At 40.8% G+C, this 19,630-nt stretch overlaps 3 pseudogenes; all 3 read left to right on the top strand.

The window, feature by feature from the left end:
* Positions 1-253: 253 nt before the first annotated feature.
* Positions 254-5,877, top strand: LOC123596823 (annotated as a pseudogene).
* Positions 5,878-17,925: 12,048 nt separating this feature from the next.
* Positions 17,926-18,598, top strand: LOC123596822 (annotated as a pseudogene).
* A 40-nt stretch (positions 18,599-18,638) lies between these two features.
* LOC123598249 lies at positions 18,639-19,225 on the top strand (annotated as a pseudogene).
* The last annotated feature ends 405 nt before the right edge of the window (positions 19,226-19,630 follow it).

Raw genomic sequence — 19,630 nt, 5'->3', positions numbered from 1 at the left:
GAGTCATGTCAAGGTTTTGTCACCTGCAAAAAATGCCATCTACTATAATCCTGTCTCAATGAATTAACATAACAGATATTAACAAAGAATTATAAAACAATGCCAAGTGGTATTGTGGAGCATGTAAAAGGGACAAGTCCAAAAGTCTAATGAAGTAGTTGGGCACAGTGCATAGTCCTGATGTAGGCAAGCAAACTTTGAAGCTCAGTGACTTGTTGACCCAATATTGTTTGAATAGTCTATGATCAGATCCATGCGCATGAGTGTCAGAAGTCCAGGAAGACAAGAAGAGTCTAAATCCAAGAATGTCAACGAAGGCAAGGAGAACCAAAGGGTTCAGTTGTTGGACCGGTATTAGGTTTCCTTTTATGTGTAAGCAGGTAGATTTGTGTTGTCAACTAAGAAAAGGAAGTGCCTCACAGATGTGAGAAAACCCAGTTACAGAGGGTGGGGGACTCCTAACACACCAGCCTAGTGAAGCCACAGCAGCCCTGGGCTGCTGGACCATCTGTAAAATGTGTTTGGTCCAGTTCACTGACTGACTGACTCCATCTCAAAAGAGCAATCAAAAGGTAGCTCTCAGATCCTAGCCAACTTGTACTACTGTGAAAACCTTTTAGGCCAAACATATAGGTAGAAAGAATAGCTTAAGGTAAACTATTTTAAAACTAAAAATATTACCTTTGTCAGATGTTCTCTAAATGAAATAATTTATATCCAATTACTACAGGCAGCCCAGTTGACATATTTTCATTACTTAGATGTACCTTAGAAATATTTTTATTGCAAAAAATTCTCATACACACAGAAGTAGAGAGGTTAGCACAGTTAACTTCCACATACCCATTACTGATGTAAATAATTATCGTTTTACCATATTTATTTCATCTGTCCTTTTTACTTTTTAAATTTATTTTTAAAGATTTTATTTATTTTTTATTTTTTAAAGCTTATTTATTTATTTTGAGAAAGATGAGAGCACAAGTGAGGGAGGGGCAGAGAGAGACACAGAGAGAGAGAATCCCAAGCAGGGATTCAACACTGTCAACACAGAGCCTGATGCAGGGTTTGATCATCTCACAAATGATGAGATCATGACCTGAGCAGAAATCAAGAGTTGGACACTTAATCGACTGAGCCCCCTCCAGCGCCCCTAAAGATTTTATTTTTAAGTAATCTCTACACCCAACGTGGGCTTGAATTTATGACCCCCAAGATCAAGAGTCCCATGCTCTACCAGGTAAGCCAAACAGGTACCCCTCATCTGTTTTTTATTGTTGAAGTATTTTAAGGCAAATCTCAGACATCATTTCACCCTCACATATTTCAGTATACATTTTTAAGAAAGGTCATGTTTTTATATTACCACCACACTATTGTCACACTGTAGCAAATGGTATTGGTGCTTTTTCCCATATCACTTTGGCTCTTATCATTTCAGAGGGTATTCTTTGTCTGAGGGCTTTCTCTGGCCCCTGGAGAGCCCACTCTGCCTTCCTCTCCCATGGGCACAGCTGAATCAGTGCCTGATGGGAGTTGGTATGTAAGTAACTCAGGTCCCTTGGCCTGCAGGTGGGAATTAGCTCTGAGGTATATTTCACACTATTTCCCAAAGTACATTAGTGAGATTAAGTTCCACTTGCCCACAATGGTTAGGTTGCTTAATAGTGCAGCTTTTATTGGCTTCTATTCCTTCCTCATTTCACTTCCTCCTTCTCTTCCAGTGTCTCCTAGGATCCCTTCTCAACTATACTTCTTGCATTTGAATCTTTATCTCTGGGTCTGGGAGAACCCAAACTGAGAAACTCATGTAACCAAACTTACAATAATTCTTTAGTATCATCTAATACCCAGACCTTATTGAGATTTTCCTAATTGTGTCAAAATTATCTTTTTATAATTGGTTTGTTGAGACAAGATTTTTAAACCAGCTGCATGTGGTTGTTTCTTTTTTTTTTTTTTTTTTTTTTTTTTAATTTTTTTTTTTCAATGTTTATTTATTTTTGGGACAGAGAGAGACAGAGCATGAACGGGGTAGGGGCAGAGAGAGAGGGAAACACAGAATCGGAAACAGGCTCCAGGCTCTGAGCCATCAGCCCAGAGCCTGACGCGGGGCTCGAACTCACAGACCGCGAGATCGTGACCTGGCTGAAGTCGGACGCTTAACCGACTGCGCCACCCAGGCGCCCCGTGTTTCTTAAGCCTCTTTTAATCCAGAGCAGTTTCTTCTCCCTTACCCCTTTTTGATGCCATTGACTTGATTACAGAGACCAGTTGTCCTATTGAATTTACCATATTCTGGATTTGTCTTTTTGCTTCCTTGTGTTCCTTTATCTCCTGTATTTCCTATAATGGAAGTTAGCTTTAGAAACTTGCAGATTCCACTTTCTTGGAGGGCAAGAATACTTCATAAGTAGTGTTGTTAGCCTCGTATCAATCACTTTAGGAGACACATACTGCCTGGTTGTCCTGCTTTAAATGAGACCAAGATTGATAAGTGGGTTCAGGTTCAGCTGGTTCATCTCAAAGGGTTCAACAGGAGGCTGTGCTGCTTAAATCCATGTTCCATGTGTCATTACTAACAGTGTTCTATGACTTCAAAGGACAGCTGCTATGTTCACAGTGAACATTTTGTAGGGCAAAATAATTTTAAACAGGCTTTAAACTGTTAACTGTTTCATGTCTTAGAACATACTCCAAGCTATTTTCTAAGGAAAACTCTGGTCCCACTCACAGCTTGGATCATAACTCAATGCATTGTTAGAATGGGAACTAGACCCGCCCTCCCTCCCCGCCCCCCCCCCCACCATGAAGTCTTATTAACCCACTTACCACCCCTTCAAAAAACCCCTGAATATCGCAATGGGGTAAGCTAATCAGTCTTTCTGCTCAAAGAACTTAGTAGTCTTGTAAGGATCTTATGAGTGATACAATGGTAAGCACATAGTACTGGTACCTAATTTGGAGGGAGGATGTCATTAGGAAACTCTTCTTGGAGGAAGTGATATTTAAATTGAAACCTACATGGTAAGTTCTTAAAGAAAAACTGCCAAGAAAAGCAAAGCTTTCCTTTTCTTGAAACTAATATGTTTTTCCTTAAGGACAACATGGATCACATAATGGTTAACTCTTTTTGCTTTGATCCCTAATAATTTTAATTTTGAGACTTAACTCTAATTATGTAGGACATGATAGTTTGCATATTTCATTCCAATGTATCCTGGTCTTGATTTTCTTTTTATTCTTTTCCTGACTTTTAAATGTTTACATGTTGTCTTTCTGTTCCAAATTGTACATAGTTTTGAAGCTACCTCAAATCCCAATCTCTTTTGCTTATATTTAAAAACAGGAACAAAAAAATTCCCATATTGAGCTGGACCAGGGGTGAATCTAACTTCATCAAAAATGGTCTTAAGGGGGCGCCTGGGTGGCTCAGTCGGTTGAGCGTCCAACTTCGCTCAGGTCACGATCTCATGGTCCGTGAGTTCGAGCCCCGCATCAGGCTCTGTGCTGACAGCTCAGAGCCTGGAGCCTGTTTCAGATTCTGTGTCTCCCTCTCTCTCTGGCCCTCCCCCCGTTCATGCTCTGTCTCTCTCTGTCTCAAAAATAAATAAATGTTAAAAAAAAATTTTTAAAAAAATGGTCTTAAGGATCTTTTCCACGAGGGTGCCTGGGTGGCTCAGTCGTTAAGCATCTGACTTTGGCTCAGGTCATGATCTCATGGTTCGTGAGTTCGAGTCCCACACTGGGTGAGCTCAAGCCCTGCTTCAGGTGAGCACAAGTCCCACTTCAGGTGAGCTCGAGCCCCACATCGGGTGAGCATGAATCCCACTTTGGGTAAGCTTGAGCCCTGCTTTGGGTGAGCCCCGCTTCTCCCCCCCCCCCCCCCACCCACCCCTTGCTCACTTGCATGCCACCCCCCTCAAAAAAAGGATCTTTTCTAGCACAAAAACAGACACATAGACCAATGGAATAGAACAGAAACCCCAGAACTAGACCCACAAACGTATGGCCAACTCATCTTTGACAAAGCAGGAAAGAACATCCAATGGAAAAAAGACAGCCTCTTTAACAAATGGTGCTGGGAGAACTGGACAGCAACATGCAGAAGGTTGAAACTAGACCACTTTCTCACACCATTCACAAAAATAAACTCAAAATGGATAAAAGGACCTGAATGTGAGACAGGAAACCATCAAAACCTTAGAGGAGAAAGCAGGAAAAGACCTCTCTGACCTCAGCCGTAGCAATCTCTTACTCGACACATCCCCAAAGGCAAGAGAATTAAAAGCAAAAGTGAATTACTGGGACCTCATGAAGATAAAAAGCTTCTGCACAGCAAAGGAAACAACCAACAAAACTAAAAGGCAACCAACAGAATGGGAAAAGATATTTGCAAATGACATATCGGACAAAGGGCTAGTATCCAAAATCTATAAAGAGCTCACCAAACTCCACACCCGAAAAACAAATAACCCAGTGAAGAAATGGGCAGAAAACATGAATAGACACCTCTCTAAAGAAGACATCCGGATGGCCAACAGGCACATGAAAAGATGCTCAACGTCGCTCCTCATCAGGGAAATACAAATCAAAACCACACTCAGATATCACCCCATGCCAGTCAGAGTGGCCAAAATGAACAAATCAGGAGACTCTAGATGCTGGAGAGGATGTGGAGAAACGAGAAGCCTCTTGCACTGTTGGTGGGAATGCAAACTGGTGCAGCCGCTCTGGAAAGCAGTGTGGAGGTTCCTCAGAAAATTAAAAATAGACCTACCCTATGACCCAGCAATAGCACTGCTAGGAATTTATCCAAGGGATACAGGAGTACTGATGCATAGGGGCACTTGTACCCCAATGTTCATAGCAGCACTCTCAACAATAGCCAAATTATGGAAAGAGCCTAAATGTCCATCAACTGATGAATGGATAAAGAAATTGTGGTTTATATACACAATGGAATACTACGTGGCAATGAGAAAAAATGAAATATGGCCTTTTGTAGCAACGTGGATGGAACTGGAGAGTGTGATGCTAAGTGAAATAAGCCATACAGAGAAAGACAGATACCATATGGTTTCACTCTTATGTGGATCCTGAGAAACTTAACAGGAACCCATGAGGGAGGGGGAGGAAAAAAGAAAAAAAAAAAAAAAAAGAGGTTAGAGTGGGAGAGAGCCAAAGCATAAGAGACTGTTAAAAACTGAGAACAAACTGAGGGTTGATGGGGGGTGGGAGGGAGGAGAGGGTGGGTGATGGGTATTGAGGAGGGCACCTTTTGGGATGAGCACTGGGTGTTGTATGGAAACCAATTTGACAGTAAATTTCATATATTAAAAAAAAAAAAATTCTGCAAAAAAAAAAAAAGGATCTTTTCCACACTACCCAGGGAGGGTCCATGCAGACTCTCCTCTGCACTGTGTGGACATTGCCATGCCATCCATTGCAACAAGGAAACTCACTCAGTGGGTCTGGTGTGGTGGATGCTGGCCCGGGAAGTTCAGTGCATGCCTGACGCCATTTCCTGTGAATGCCCATGTGAGGTCATGCCTGATCTCTACTTCTACAGAGATTTTGAAGACATGTGGTGGTGCAGGCCACCGCTGAAAAAGGCTGTGACCAAGGAGGAATTTCTGGGTGAATGGACTGTTCCAGCTCCTGAGTTCACTACTACTCAACCTGAAGTCACAGACTGGTCTGGAAGTAGGCAGGTGCCCTCCGTGCCTCTTCAGCAGTTCTGTACTGAAGACTGAAGTGCTCAGCCTGCCAATGAAGACTGGTCTGCAGCTCCTACCACTCAGACCCCTGAATGGGTAGGAACAACCACTGAGCGGTCTTGCTCTTTCACAAAGGCAAACAAAATGGAATAAGGTTGACAGAAAATAAGGTTTCTAAAAAAAAAAAAATCCTCTTAGGAGGGCATAACTTTCATCTCTGCTACCAGCCATTAGTCCCTAAAGCAGAGTGATGTAGGGTGAAGTTGAAGTGGAGTCAGAGATATGTTTAATTCCCAGATTTGACAAGATTAGTATCAACCTTGGTTTGAAATCCTATGGAAAGAATTTTCAGGGACTCCAGGATCTCTTCCTGAATTATTACCAATACTTTTTTTTCATATGTTTACTTTGAACTTAAAAATAATCGTTATATTAATTAAGATCTCCTTGGCTGCAACAAACAGAGAATTGACTTACAGTTTTATATTATTTCCTGAGGCAGCCATAACAAATTATCACAAACTGGATGGCTTAAAACAACAGAAACTAATTTTCTCACAGTTCTGGAGGTCAAAAGCCCAAAATCAATGTGTCAGCAGAGTCATTCTCCCTCCGGAGGCTCTAGAAGAGAACCCTTTACCTCTTCCAGCTTCTGGTGGCTCCAGGTGTTCCTTGGATTGTCACTGAATAATTCCAATCTCTGCCTCTGTGTTCACATTGCCTTCTCCAGCACTTCCATTTTCTCCTCTTCTCTGTGCATCTCTCCTCTGTGTGTCTTTTATGAGGACACTCGTCACTGGATTAAGGGCTCACTCAGATAATCCAAGATGATCTTAGCTCAAGACACTTAATTTAATTATGTCATTAAATAAGGTCATATTCATAGGTTCTGGGGTAAGGACATAGACATCTTTTTGGGGCCACCATTCAGTCATTCAGTGGCCTAAACAATGGAACCATTTTAATTATCTTACATAAAAGCAAGTTTGATGTGATAGGCAATTTAGGATTGGTGTGGCTCAGTTATCTCATCAAAGACTCAGACTCTGTCTTTCCCTGTCCACAGTTCTCAGCATTTTATATTTTGTCCTCAAGCCTGCTGCCTTAAGATTACAGGACAGTTGCCCCAACTCCAGGCTTCACATCCCTCACAGAACTGTAAACATAGCAGGAAGGGAGAAGAGAAAGTAACAAGACCTCTCCCTGAAGCCTCCGTAGTTTCCCTCTATGCCCTATCATAGTCAACTGAAATATATTATTGGCAAAGAGGGATAGGGATGCCATGACTGCCTTGGATCTATCAAGATACATGCCCTGGTGTACACTGCCACACTGAAACTTGAGTTTTGATAATAAAAAAAGGGAAGATGGGAATGCAAGCTGGTGCAGCCACTCTGGAAAACAGTATGGAGGTTCCTCAAAAAACTAAAAATAGAACTACCCTACGCCCCCGCAATTGCACTACCAGGCATTTATCCAAGGGATACAGGTGTGTTGTTTCAAAGGGACACATACACCCCAATGTTTATAGCAGCACTATCAACAATAGCCAAAGTATGGAAAGAGCCCAAATGTCCATCGATGGATGAATAAAGAAGATGTGGTATGTGTATATATATATATATATACACACACACACACACATACATATACACACACAATGGAGCATTACTCGGCAATCAAAAAGAATGAAATCTTGCCATTTGCAACTATGTGGATGGAACTGGAGGGTATTATGCTAAGTGAAATTAGTCAGAGAAAGACAAAAATCCTATGACTTCACTCATATGAGGACTTTAAGAGACAAAACACATGAACATATGGGAAGGGAAACAAAAATAATAGAAAGACAGGGAGTGGGACAAAACATAAGAGACTCATAAATATGGAGAACAAACTGAGGGTTACTGGAGGGGGTGTGGGAGGGTCGATGGGCTAAATGGGTAAGGGACACTAAGGAATCCACTCCTGAAATCATTGTTGCACTATATGCTAACTAATTTGGATATAAATTATAAAAAAAAAAAGAAAAGAAAAAAAGGGGGGTGAAGGTGGCTATTATGTAAGCAACTCACAATATTTGCTACAATTTCTAAATGTAGTTCCTGAAGATTATTAATTAAAAAACCCACCAGTCCTTTTATCTACCAATTTACATAAATTCCTTCAACGAATGTTTATAACACCTACTATATGTTGGGTACTGTGATAGAAGCAGGACTCTCAAGATCATCAGGATATAGTCCCTGTCCTCAAGAAACTCTTGGTTGAATTGAATAAGAGATAAAAACACCAATAATTTGAGGACAGTGAGACAAATGCTATATTAGAGATATGTGCCTGGTGCATTGGGGGAACAGAGTAGATTGCAGCATCCTGAAAGGCAACCCTGGAGTTTTTGAGAAGCAATTAAACAGAGGAAAAGATGGGGGTATATGATGGCCTTCTAGAGAGAAAAGAGCATGTAGAAAGACAAAGATGATTGGAGAACACTGCTATACCTTTGTGGAACTACAAATTTTTTAACATGGCTAATGTGGAGAACTATATAGGTAGCAGGAAGGCAGGTCAAGCTAGTAGGATGGGTGGGAGCTAGATGGTGAAGGGCTATAAATAGTGAAATAAGAAAATGACACTTGATCCCAAAATCTATGGGGAGTTATTGAAAGATTTCAAGCAAAGGAACAATAAAATTAGACTGTTTTAGAAGGATTACTCTGTAATCCTTAGTAGTTGGATGTATTTGCCTTCATTACTGGATAGATGGTGGTGCCATTCCTAAAAAGGGCAAGTACAAGTGTAGGGAAGAAGATACCAAGTTCAGGTGTGAATTTTGAAGTTTGAAATACCTGGCCCAAATAGATCCTTCTCTCCTTCTCTCTCTCTCACTCTCTCGCTCTTTTTCTTGCCTTCTAATTTACATGCAATCTATCATGCCTTGTGAACCTATTAGCCTCTATTTTTGGTTTCATTTCCATTATTTTAAGAAAAATACCCTTGGATTAGAAAGGAATACATCAAAATGTTCCCAGTGGCCATCTTTGTGGTGGGATTATATGACTTTAAAGAAAATACTTTTCAGTATTTCCCAAAGTGAGCATTTTACATGCATCTCAAGACTAAATACCCTCAATTCTAACTGCCTGAGATGGTGTCATTTCAGGGCCAGTATTTTTTCCCCTAAACCATGGCATCTTCTTCAGTAATTTTAAGTAAATGCCAAGTTTTTTTACTCGTCAATTAAATTTAAAAATTTTACCATTTAATTGTTTTTGGTTATACTTTAAATTTCTTATCAACACACTTACCACAACCTTGCAATCATTTGCTTATCAGTCTTTGAATGCCTCTGTGGAAAAAGTCTGGTCTTGTTCATCTTAGTAGACCCAAGACCTAAATATCCAGCAGAAATATATTTACTAAACACTTACTGAATTGGAATGTGTAATATGCATCTTCGTATTCCTAGTGCCAAGCTCAGTGCCAATGCCCAATAAACATTAGTGGAGCTATATTTCAACTTTTGGCCAGTACTCTACCAAAGTCCTACATAATCACTGGGTGGCAAAAATAAATTTTCATTTTCTCAGACAGTATCTCTTTGTCACATTATGTGTGTGTGTATGTACCAAAACATTTTATACATACATATTTATATGTACACGTACATGATTTTTTCTCTAATAGGTTTAAAGATCCTACTAGCACTGTGCCTGTGAAAGACTGCTAAGTCAGAAAGCTTTTCTAATTTATTAGTGACAAAACCAAGGCTGAAAGTTACCTAAGATTATGAGTACTGCAATTCTAGACATTGGTTCAAAAAACCCTCTTATTTATTTTATCAAATGTTTAAAAGTATGAGACTAAAACTCTTCTATTCTAAAACTCCATCTGGGTAGAACTATCGCGAGTGCTATGATCACTATATTCCTTTTGTAAGCCAAGTTTCTAATGCAATGTTCTAGATATTGTGATGTGTTCAGCATCATCCCCACAATTTTATTGTATTGCAGGGGCTGGGAAACCTAGGAATTTCCTTGGCCTCCCTAGCCAGCAGGAATCCTGTTCAGGATTCAGTCAACAGTGGGCATGTGCAAGAGACTGGAAAGCTAAAGGAAGGAAGAAAGAAACACTCTTCTAGCTCAGGCAGTGGTAGCACCAACTGAGCTGCACCCTCTTGTCATACAGTCAGTTCCTGGGACACCTGGGTAGCAGCTAAACATGGGCGTCTGGTAGTTTGCATCAACAGCATGGGGCAGGGAGCACAACTCCCTTAAGTCGTGGGCAGTAATGGGGTCTTGCAGGAGTTGAATTCTGCAAACAACTGTAGGCTCCAGGGGAAGAAGCAGCTTCCTGTAGTTCCTCATGACTGGGTAACTTGACCTCCGTTAGCGCCTCCAGCCTTTCCAACAATTTTGTTATCTAATTTCCTGTGTTAAAACCCTCCTCACTTAAAATACCTTAAATAGCTTCCATTTTCTGATTAACTATGTAGCATAACATTTTATCTGATGTTCCCGGAACCAGAGAATGTGCTATGCTGGGAAAATTATTTTTCTAGATAAGTTTAAAACTTTCAGGACTAGGGGCACCTGGGTGGCTCAGTTGGTTAAGCTTCTGACTTTGGCTCAGGTCATGATCTCAAGGTCCACAAGTTCGAGCCTCGCATCAGGCTCTGTGCTGGCAGAACTGACAGGACTAAAATATCAATTGTCCTGAAGATTTTTATTAAGTGACTCATACATGATCCTTTCTTCCTAAACAGAATATTTAAAAGGCAATTTTTCTTCCTTTCCATTATTATCACCATTGGATATTCACCGAGTATCTCCCCACATTGAAGCTCCAAGAACAGGATGATGGAGAACACCAGACTAAATTAGTACTGACCACAAGCAGATACTTAGAAGTTCAATTGCAAAAACCTTTACTACGATAGTTACTAGAGAAACGGATGATGATGATGATATTATTACTGTCCCCTAGATACTCTCACAGAAAAATATGCAAGCAAACAAATCATAATAAGGAACGATAGATACAAAAACAGAAATATGTACCACAGGCACGGATTATATGAAGGAAATAAATGGTTATTGACTGTACTTGAGGGTATCAGGGAAGGCTCTAGATGTAGGATGAAATGTAAGCTGGATTTTTCAGTTTGAATATTTGACAGGAAACGATAAAAAAGCATTTCGGAGCAAAGAACAAGCATGTGCAAAGACAAGTGTGACAGCTAGTCTCTAAAGACAGCTCCCACTCCCAACATTTCATCCTCCTTCTGGATGCTTCTACATCCTCCTCCTGTATTCTCCCCACTATCCGAAAGTAGAGCGTGAAAATTTTTGAACTGAAATGGCATGAGGCAAAGAAGCAATTACTACTCATTTGTATGAAAAAATTTTTGAGCATTCCCAGACTCAAAAAATAACCTCCCTTAGGCTTTTCTGACACATTAGGACACATCTTGCTAACAGATACACAAAATAAATGAGGATAAAGCAAAGATGCCCACAGACTCAGTTCGAAGCTATGGTGTTAATGCTGAGAGGCTGAGTGTAGTTCCCTGGGAAGGAGTTAGCGATTCTACTCTGCCGCTAGGCATGCGTGCTGCCTCTATAAGGTTCTCTCTGCCAAACAAACACTGAATGCTATTTTCCCTTTCCACCTTTGTTCGTAAAAGCAAAACTCTTCAAATTTCTTTTGGTAAGTGAAAACAGGTACTAATGCAGGTCTTTCATAAAAGTGAGTGGTGTAACTTGAACTTTTGAAAAGCGAGAGATACCTGTATCCTCTCCCTGAAATAGCTCTGACCAATAGAATGTGGTGGCAGTAATGTTCTGGGACTTCTGAGCCCAAGGCTTAAGAGGGCCTGCAGTTTCTGCTTCCTTCCCTTGGGAACACTCTGGAGACACTCCTTCTTAGAATCCCACCATACTCTAAGAAGTTCAAGCCGCATGGAGAATCAAGGCATTGCAACTAACCATTCCAGCTGAGATCCCACCCGATGGTACCAACCACCAGCCAGGTGAGTGCGTTACCTTGGACATTTCATTCCAGTTGTGCCCTCCGATGACTGTGGCCTCAGACAACAGTATGTGAAGCAACCACTCAGCTAAGCCCAGCAAATTCACAGAACTGTGAGAAATAATGATTGTTGTTTTCAGCTGCTGAGTTTTAAGTGACTTCCTATGCGGTAATGAGGCTCCTGCACGAGTCAGTCGGCAGATGAGTGGAGGCTACGAGAGAGTTCTCCTAGTTCCTCATTCCTGGGCAATATCGTCTGCCTTTCCTTTTGGTTCTTCCAGTTCTTCCTATAATTGTATTATCTAATTCCCTGTATTAAATCACTCTTTGCTTGAAATCGCTTGATTGCCTTCTGTTTTTCTGGTTAATTTTGTAGTATAACATTTTGTTATCCTATACTCCTAGGACCAGAGAATGTGCTATGTATGCCTGGAGTGGGTGTTGGCAGGGGATGTTTTCTGATAATTTCAACCTTTTAGGTACTGAAATACCATATTCCTGAAAGGTTTTCTCTCAGGAGAAAAAGTCCTCTCTTTTTAAACATGGCATATGAAATGTAATAATTTCTTTTCTTTTCCATGACCATCATCATCAGATATTTATTGAATGCCTGTATATTGTATGATAGCTCCAGGAGCAAATGGTATAGAGCATCAGGTGAAATGAGGGCTGACCACAGCAGATATTTACAAGTTCAACTAAAAAACTTTACTATATCAGTTGCCAGGGATGTTGAAATAATGATGATATGGTCCCTGTTCTCTGGCACGTCTCACTGTAATGCAAATAATTTGTAAACAAACAAATTACAGTATGGTATTATGGATTTGAAAATAGAAATATGTATCACAGGCGTAGATAGCCAGACAAAGAGTAACTATGCACTGAGGAATTAGGGAGAACTTTACATTGGAGCTAAAATTTAAGCTGTGTCTTGCTGTATGGTTAGAAACTTACCAGGTGAAGCGAAGAAAAGGTCAATCCAGGGTGGGGAAGAAGCACATGCAAAGGTAATAAAGTGTACAAGAGATGGCATTATACTGCCCATGTTTCAGTGCAATTGAGAAAATGTAGAAAAAGTTGAATCACGTTATGAAAGATACTTTAATGCTTAGAGGAGTTTGGACTTAACACTATCATCACGGAGCAGAGGAGTCTCATAGTCATATTTGTGTTTTGGATACACAACACTGTTAGCAATGTGAAGGAGGGATCATAACAAGGAGGGACTGGCAGCCAAGGCCAGTTCGGAGGCTACAGCAAGATTCAGGTGGGAACAATAGGCTGTGAAGTGAGGCTTATAGTTGCCCAGCCTCCAAAACAGCATGACTAGAATACTGTAAAATAATTCCAACATTAAAGGTGGAGGCAGCACTCTCCCCAAGCCTTGTCTTCATATATTAATAGCTGTTGATTTATCTGTACCATTAAAAAACACATCCTTAACTTCAAAATTCTAAATAATGGTCCACAATTACTAGATTTTATTTCCTATTTGCATAATAGTAAGCTTGTTATTGGGATATAAACAAATAGGGGCCTTGTAATTAAATTCTTAAATTTGGCCTTGGTTGGGAGCTTACTCCGAAGAATTCCAAAATTCTGCAACATTTGGATAAGATGAAATTCTAGAAAACTGCTTCCAGGTTATATTTTCCTATAGTCTTGGAAGTATTTTGATCAGAAGAAAAGTCTTATATAAAACCAACACAATAAACCAACTTTCTGAAATAGTTTAACAATATTTCATATTCTGCATAACACTGAATCATTTAGACAATAGTGGGCAGAAAGAGGAAGCCCAAAACCAGACATTACCTCTGCTTCCTTAGAGTGAGCTCTGTAATTATCTTGCAATAGCACGCAATTTTGCTATCCTCGGGAAGGCTTATAATTTTTTTAATGACTTCAAATAAAGATATAAAGATTCATCCCAGTATTCCCAGAGTACTTTTGGAGAGAAAGCAGAATGATCTAGTGGAAGAAACATAGTCCTTAGAACTACTTAGATTCTTTTTTTTAAATCTTCTGAAATGTTTGTTTTGGGGGGGAGGGTGGCAGGAGAGAGAGAGACAGTGCATGAGCAGGGGAGGGACAGAGAGAGAGGAGGCGGCACAGAATCCAAAGCAGGCTCCAGGCTCTGAGCTGTCAGCACAGAGTCAGACATGGGGCTTGAACCCACGAGCCATGAGATCATGATCTGAGCAGAAGTCAGAGGCATAACGGACTGAGCCACCCAGGCTCCCTGGGGTTCAAATCCTGATGCCTCCACTTGCTAGATATTATCATATTACCTAATTTTTTTTTTACATTTTTATTTATTTTGAGAGACAGACCACAGGCAAGGGAGGGGCAGAGAGAAAGGGAGACACAGAATCTGAAGCAGGCTCCAGGCTCTGAGCTATCAGCGCAGAACCCAAAGCAGGTCTCGAACTCACAAGCTGTGAGATCATGACCCAAGCCAAAGTCAGACACTTAACTGACTGAGCCACCCAGGCACCCATATCTATTACTTTTAATGCTACACCTGTGTTACCAGCCTGCCACCCTTGACTCTCAATACCTACACCTCACAGAAGTGATGAGAAAATGAAATAACTCACATAAGATCTAGTACAAGTGTCCCCTTCAGTCATGTAATATTTATCATATATTATAAATTGTTGTTGTATATGCATTTATACTATACTTCTTCCCTTGTTTCAATTCTCAATATATAGTTCTGTACACTCAAAAAAAAAAAATGCTTCTTAGGGAACAGATGTTTGTACACCTATGTCCCTAGCAGCATTATTCACAATAGCCAAAAGGTAGAAGCTACCCATTCATCAGTCAATGAGTAAACAAAATGTGATGTATACGTACAATGGAATATTATCCAGCTGTAAAAAGGAGTGAAGTTCTGATACATATTATAACCTTCCAAGCTAAGTGAATGTATAGCTTACATTGATGTGATGTAAGCTATGTTTTCATGTAAGCTATACATTCACTCAATGATTCATGTCAACAGTGAATGAACCTTCCAAGCTAAGTGAAGTAAGTCAGATACAAAAGGGCAAATACTTTATGATTCCACTTCTGTGAAGTACCTAGAATTGTTGAATTCAGAAATAGAAAGCAGAACTGTGGTTACCTGTGGCTGCAGGGAGAGAAGAATGGGAAATTACTATTTAATGGATACAGTATTTCAGTGTGGGATAATGAAAATGTTCTGGAGATAGTGGTGATGGTTGCACAACAATATCAATGTACTTAATGTCACTGAACCGAATACTTAAAAATGGTAAATTTTATATTTATATTTAACTACAATAAAAGCAATTTAAAAATATACTTGTTAAAAGATATACATAGTAATGAGATAGTATACCTGATCTATCTTAAACTGGGTGTGGCTACGATCTCTGGGTGAAGAGCTGGACTAGAGTTCTAGGGGGAAGGTATCAGCAGATGTGAGGTCAAGAGCCCCCTTTAAGATTTTACTTTCTGCACAGAGGGAAGTGCAAGTGCATAAGTGGGGGAGGGGCAGAGAGCGAGGGAGTGAGAACCCCAAGCAGGCTGGGTGCCTGGGATCAAATCAAGAGAAGGACGCTTAACTGACTAAGCCACCCGGGTGCCCGCCTCAAAATATATTTTAATGCTGGGCCTATAATCTCCAAATTACCTTGTTTCTTTTTGTCTTTTTCAACTTAGACCACATGTTGCTTCCAAACAGAGGTTCAATTTCAGTCTTTCCCTGGTACCCTATTTTAAAAATAAAAACTTAGATTTCTAAGGCAGTGGTTTTCAATAGAGGGTGATTTTGTACCCCTTCCAGGACATCTGGCAATGTCTGGAGGCATTTTTGGGTTGTCACAATGTGTGGGGGGGGTGTGCTACTGGCACCCAGTACATCTAAGCCAGGGATGCTGCTAAACTCCCCACAATGCACAGGATAGATAGCCTCTCACAACAAAGAATTAACTGACCCAAAACGTCAGTAACATTGAGACTGAGAATCCTAAATTCTGACAAATTAAGGAATTCTAAGGTGCTACTTATTTGATTGGTTTCTGGTAGAGATTGTAAGTTAAAAGTTACCTCTTTTGCTTCCCTACTTTTCTCTTTTCACTTACATCTTTTATAGGAAAAAGCAAATCTAAGTATATATGTTAAAAGTAAGTTTTATTTTGAGGAAATAGGAGGATTAGTGATGATGCTTTAACTACAAGGTGGATAGGTGAAAAGGAGGTTATTTATGTACCCATTCTCTTCACCCTGGCCAATCCTACCCATGATATTCTATGCTGTGGGGCAAGGTAAAAAATAGAGGGGTTTGGGCACACCTGGATGGCTCAGTCAGTTGAGTGTCAAACTTTTTTTTTTTTCTTAACATTTATTTGTTTTTGAGAGAGAGAGAGCGCAAGTGGGGATGGGGCAGAGAGAGGGAAATGCAAAATCTGAATCAGGCTCCAGGCTTTGAGCTGTCAGGACAGAGCCAACGTGGGGTTCGAACCCACAGACTGTGAGATCATGACCTGAGCCGAATTCAGACACTTAACCAACTGGGCCACCCAGGTGCCCCAAGTTTCCAACTCCTGATTTCGGCTCAGGTCATGGTCCCATCCCAGGGTCATGGGATCCACACTCAACGTGGAACCTGCTTAAGATTCTTTCCCTCTCCCTCTCCCTCTCTCCCTCTCCCTCTGCCCCTCTCCTTAGCTCATGCACATGCACGCTCTCTCTCTAATAAAAATTAAAAAAAAATTTTTTTTTTAAAAAGAGGGGGCCAAGCTATTAAGGACAGGGAAGAAGAAAACAAACAAAATCCAAGTGAAGCCAGTGGAAGGCAGTGCCTGGGCTGCAGTCCGTGTTGCTGGGGGCCACTCCGGGGACCGGGAGCGTGAGGCAGAGGGCAATGGAGCTGGGTCTGTGCCTGTGCACCTACCATGGACTTCCTGGCCCATGGCTCAGACTCCAAGTATGATGGTGAGGGACTTGGAATGCTGCAGTGACCCTCTCCCAGCCCCTGGCCACCTTAATTCCTGAGGAGGTTGGGGAGCAGCAAGGTTCATCGCAGCCCCTGAGTGAATTGGGCTGGATCTCTGCTTGAACCCAGACCTAGTGGCGTAGTGCTGGGGTGGGGAGGGGCAGCAGGAGGGATGTTTGGAATCTGATATTCCAGCAGAACCCCAGGTGTTAAAATGACCCTACAACAGCTGATTTTGCCTTTTGCAGTTGCAAACCAAATTACTGCTTGTTTCTTCACTGGAACACTTGAGCCATGTTCATGAATCCACTTCGTTCAAGACAGGTGTTTAAATTGCTTTGTCAGACCTTTATCAAAATGGCACTGCTGTCTTCTTTCACTTGTAGTGATGAGTTTAGCTCACCAAGACTACATCACAACAGAGTGACTGCTTTTTTTTTTTTTTTTTTGTAAGATTTTATTTTTAAGTAATCTCTACACCCAACATGGGGCTTGAACTCACAGCCCCAAGATCAAGAGTCATGTGCTTTACCTACTGAGGCAGCCAGGCGCCCATAGCTATTGCTCATTTAATGAGGTCAGCTAAAGAAAGAATTCCTCAGGATCCCTGTGAGGATATTTCTGATATCCAGATCAGATCAAGAGAAGTAGCTTGGAAGAACAAACCTCACATTACTTAAATGATTTAGAACAGTTTGCCCCCTTAGGAAAAGGTGGATATGGAAGAGTATACAAGTTCAGGAATAAATCAGATGGTCAGAATTTTGCAGTCAAAATATGCTGAATAAGGGTGCAACTAAACAGATTACATAAAGGTACTATGGGAAGTGAAGGTGTTGTAGGCCATCATATTGCTTGGATAGTAGATGCTCATGTGGCCCAAATGCAAGATAGAATCTCTATTCAGTTGCCATCTCTGGAAGTGATCTCTAACCAGTAGGACAACAGAGATCAACATGATGTCAAAAATGATTAAAGTAATAGCATATCCAGGGGCCCCTTGGTGGCTCAGTTGGTTAGGAGTCCATCTGCAGCTCATGCCATAATCTCGCTGTCCGTGAGTTTGAGCCCCACGCTGGTCTCTGCGTGGACAGCTCCAAGCTTGGAGCCTGCCTCGGATTCTGTGTCTCTCCCCTCTCCCACTCACACTCTGTCTCTTTCTCTCTCAAAAATAAATAAACATTTAAAAAAAAAAAATCATCCATTATCCTTGCCAAATTCACCCCAGAAAAAGAAAACTCCTTAGGAGAAGCTGGCACTGAAAATCAGACTAATAGACTGATGAACTATATCACCAATTTAGTCACAAAAGATGCCGTTGGATTGGAATCATTTTATTCGAAGAGCTGACTTGTCTTCCAGATTGTTGAACATCAGCTGCCACTTATGCATGATTACAACTTAGAAGAGAATTTCACATCCATCGAGGAATCTTCTGAAGAAAACTTAAAACTTGATGGGGCTGGTATCACCTGATGCAGTGTCACCTGATGTTGCACATTCAGATCCACCTGTGTGAGCTCTCTTTGTAGGACTGGATAACTGAGTGAAACAGGCAGGGCCAGAATACATGGGCGAATGTACACACATCCTTATGTTAAGGCCAGTGTTGCAATAAAAATCTTTTCAAGAATTGGTGGAAAGTGTATTTTACATTCATAACGTAACAAACACCTGAAGTCCAGAAATATTTTTCTTCATGGCCCTGATCAGCAAGTAAAAATAGAAGACTTTGGTCTGGCCTATACAGACATCATTCAGAACATGGACTGGATCAGGGCACCTAGGTGGCTCAGTCAGTTGGGTATCTGACTTCCACTCAGGTCATGATCTCACGGTTTGTGGGTTCGAGCCCCACGTCGGGCTCTGTGCTGACAGCTAAGAGCCTGTAGCCTGCTTCGGATTCTGTGTCTCCCTCTCTCTCTGTCCCTCCCCTGCTCTCGTGCACTCTCTCAAAAATAAGATACACATTAAAAAATTAAAAAACAAACAAACAAAAAACCATGGACTGGATCAAGAGAAATGGCAACAGAATACCAACATATACTTCCAGAGTGGGTACTTGTCTGTATGTACACTTAACCTGAAGAGTTGGAAGGATTTGAGCGTGACACCAAATTAGGTATGTATAACTTGGGTGTGATCCTACTAGAACTCTTTCAGCCGTTTGGAACATAAATAGAACAAGTACAAGTTTTAATAGGTTTAAGAAGTGGTCAGTTACTTGAGTCCCTCAGTAAAAGGTATCCCACAAAGCCAAGTGGATCTAGCACTTAATCAGAAAGAATGCATCTCAGAGACCATCTGCTCTGTTCAGCTGCTATAAAGCGAAATTTTCCTAACTTTTGGAAATGTTAATCTCACCCTACAGATGAAGATACTAGAACAAGAAAAATTGAAGAACTAAAGAAGCAGCTAAGCCTCCTTTCTCAGGACAAAGGGGTTAAAGATGACATAGAAGATGAGGGTGTGCCTGTCTACTAGCCTTAATTAGGCTCTATAAATGTGAAAGTGGTCTTAAAGTCTTTAGGCTAGTCAACTGGAATGTAAATTTTCAATCTTCATTAGTGTGCAATACTTTTATTTAGTAAGCCTGTATAAGACATTAAAATTTAATTTAAAAAAGATTGTATTTACATAAAATAAAAGGCAAAACTAATCAATAGTTTTAGAAAACAGAATAGTAGTTACTTCCAGGGAAGATGACAATGTTAAAATAGGGGCAAAAGGGGCTTCTCGGGTGTTCACACTGCTGTGTCCTGACCTGAAGGCCAGTGATATGAGTATGTTTAATTTGTGAAAACATATGCATGGTATATACAGTTTTAAAAACTGGTACCTTTTCGGGGCACCTGGGTGGCTCAGTTGGTTAAGCATCCAACTGTCGATTTTGGCTCAGGTCATGATC

This window comes from Leopardus geoffroyi, chromosome C1 (genome assembly GCF_018350155.1).
Source record: "Leopardus geoffroyi isolate Oge1 chromosome C1, O.geoffroyi_Oge1_pat1.0, whole genome shotgun sequence".
Classification (NCBI taxonomy): domain Eukaryota; kingdom Metazoa; phylum Chordata; class Mammalia; order Carnivora; family Felidae; genus Leopardus; species Leopardus geoffroyi.
The sequence above is the reverse complement of the archived record's forward strand: the minus strand, read 5'-3'. Positions and strand labels throughout refer to the sequence as shown.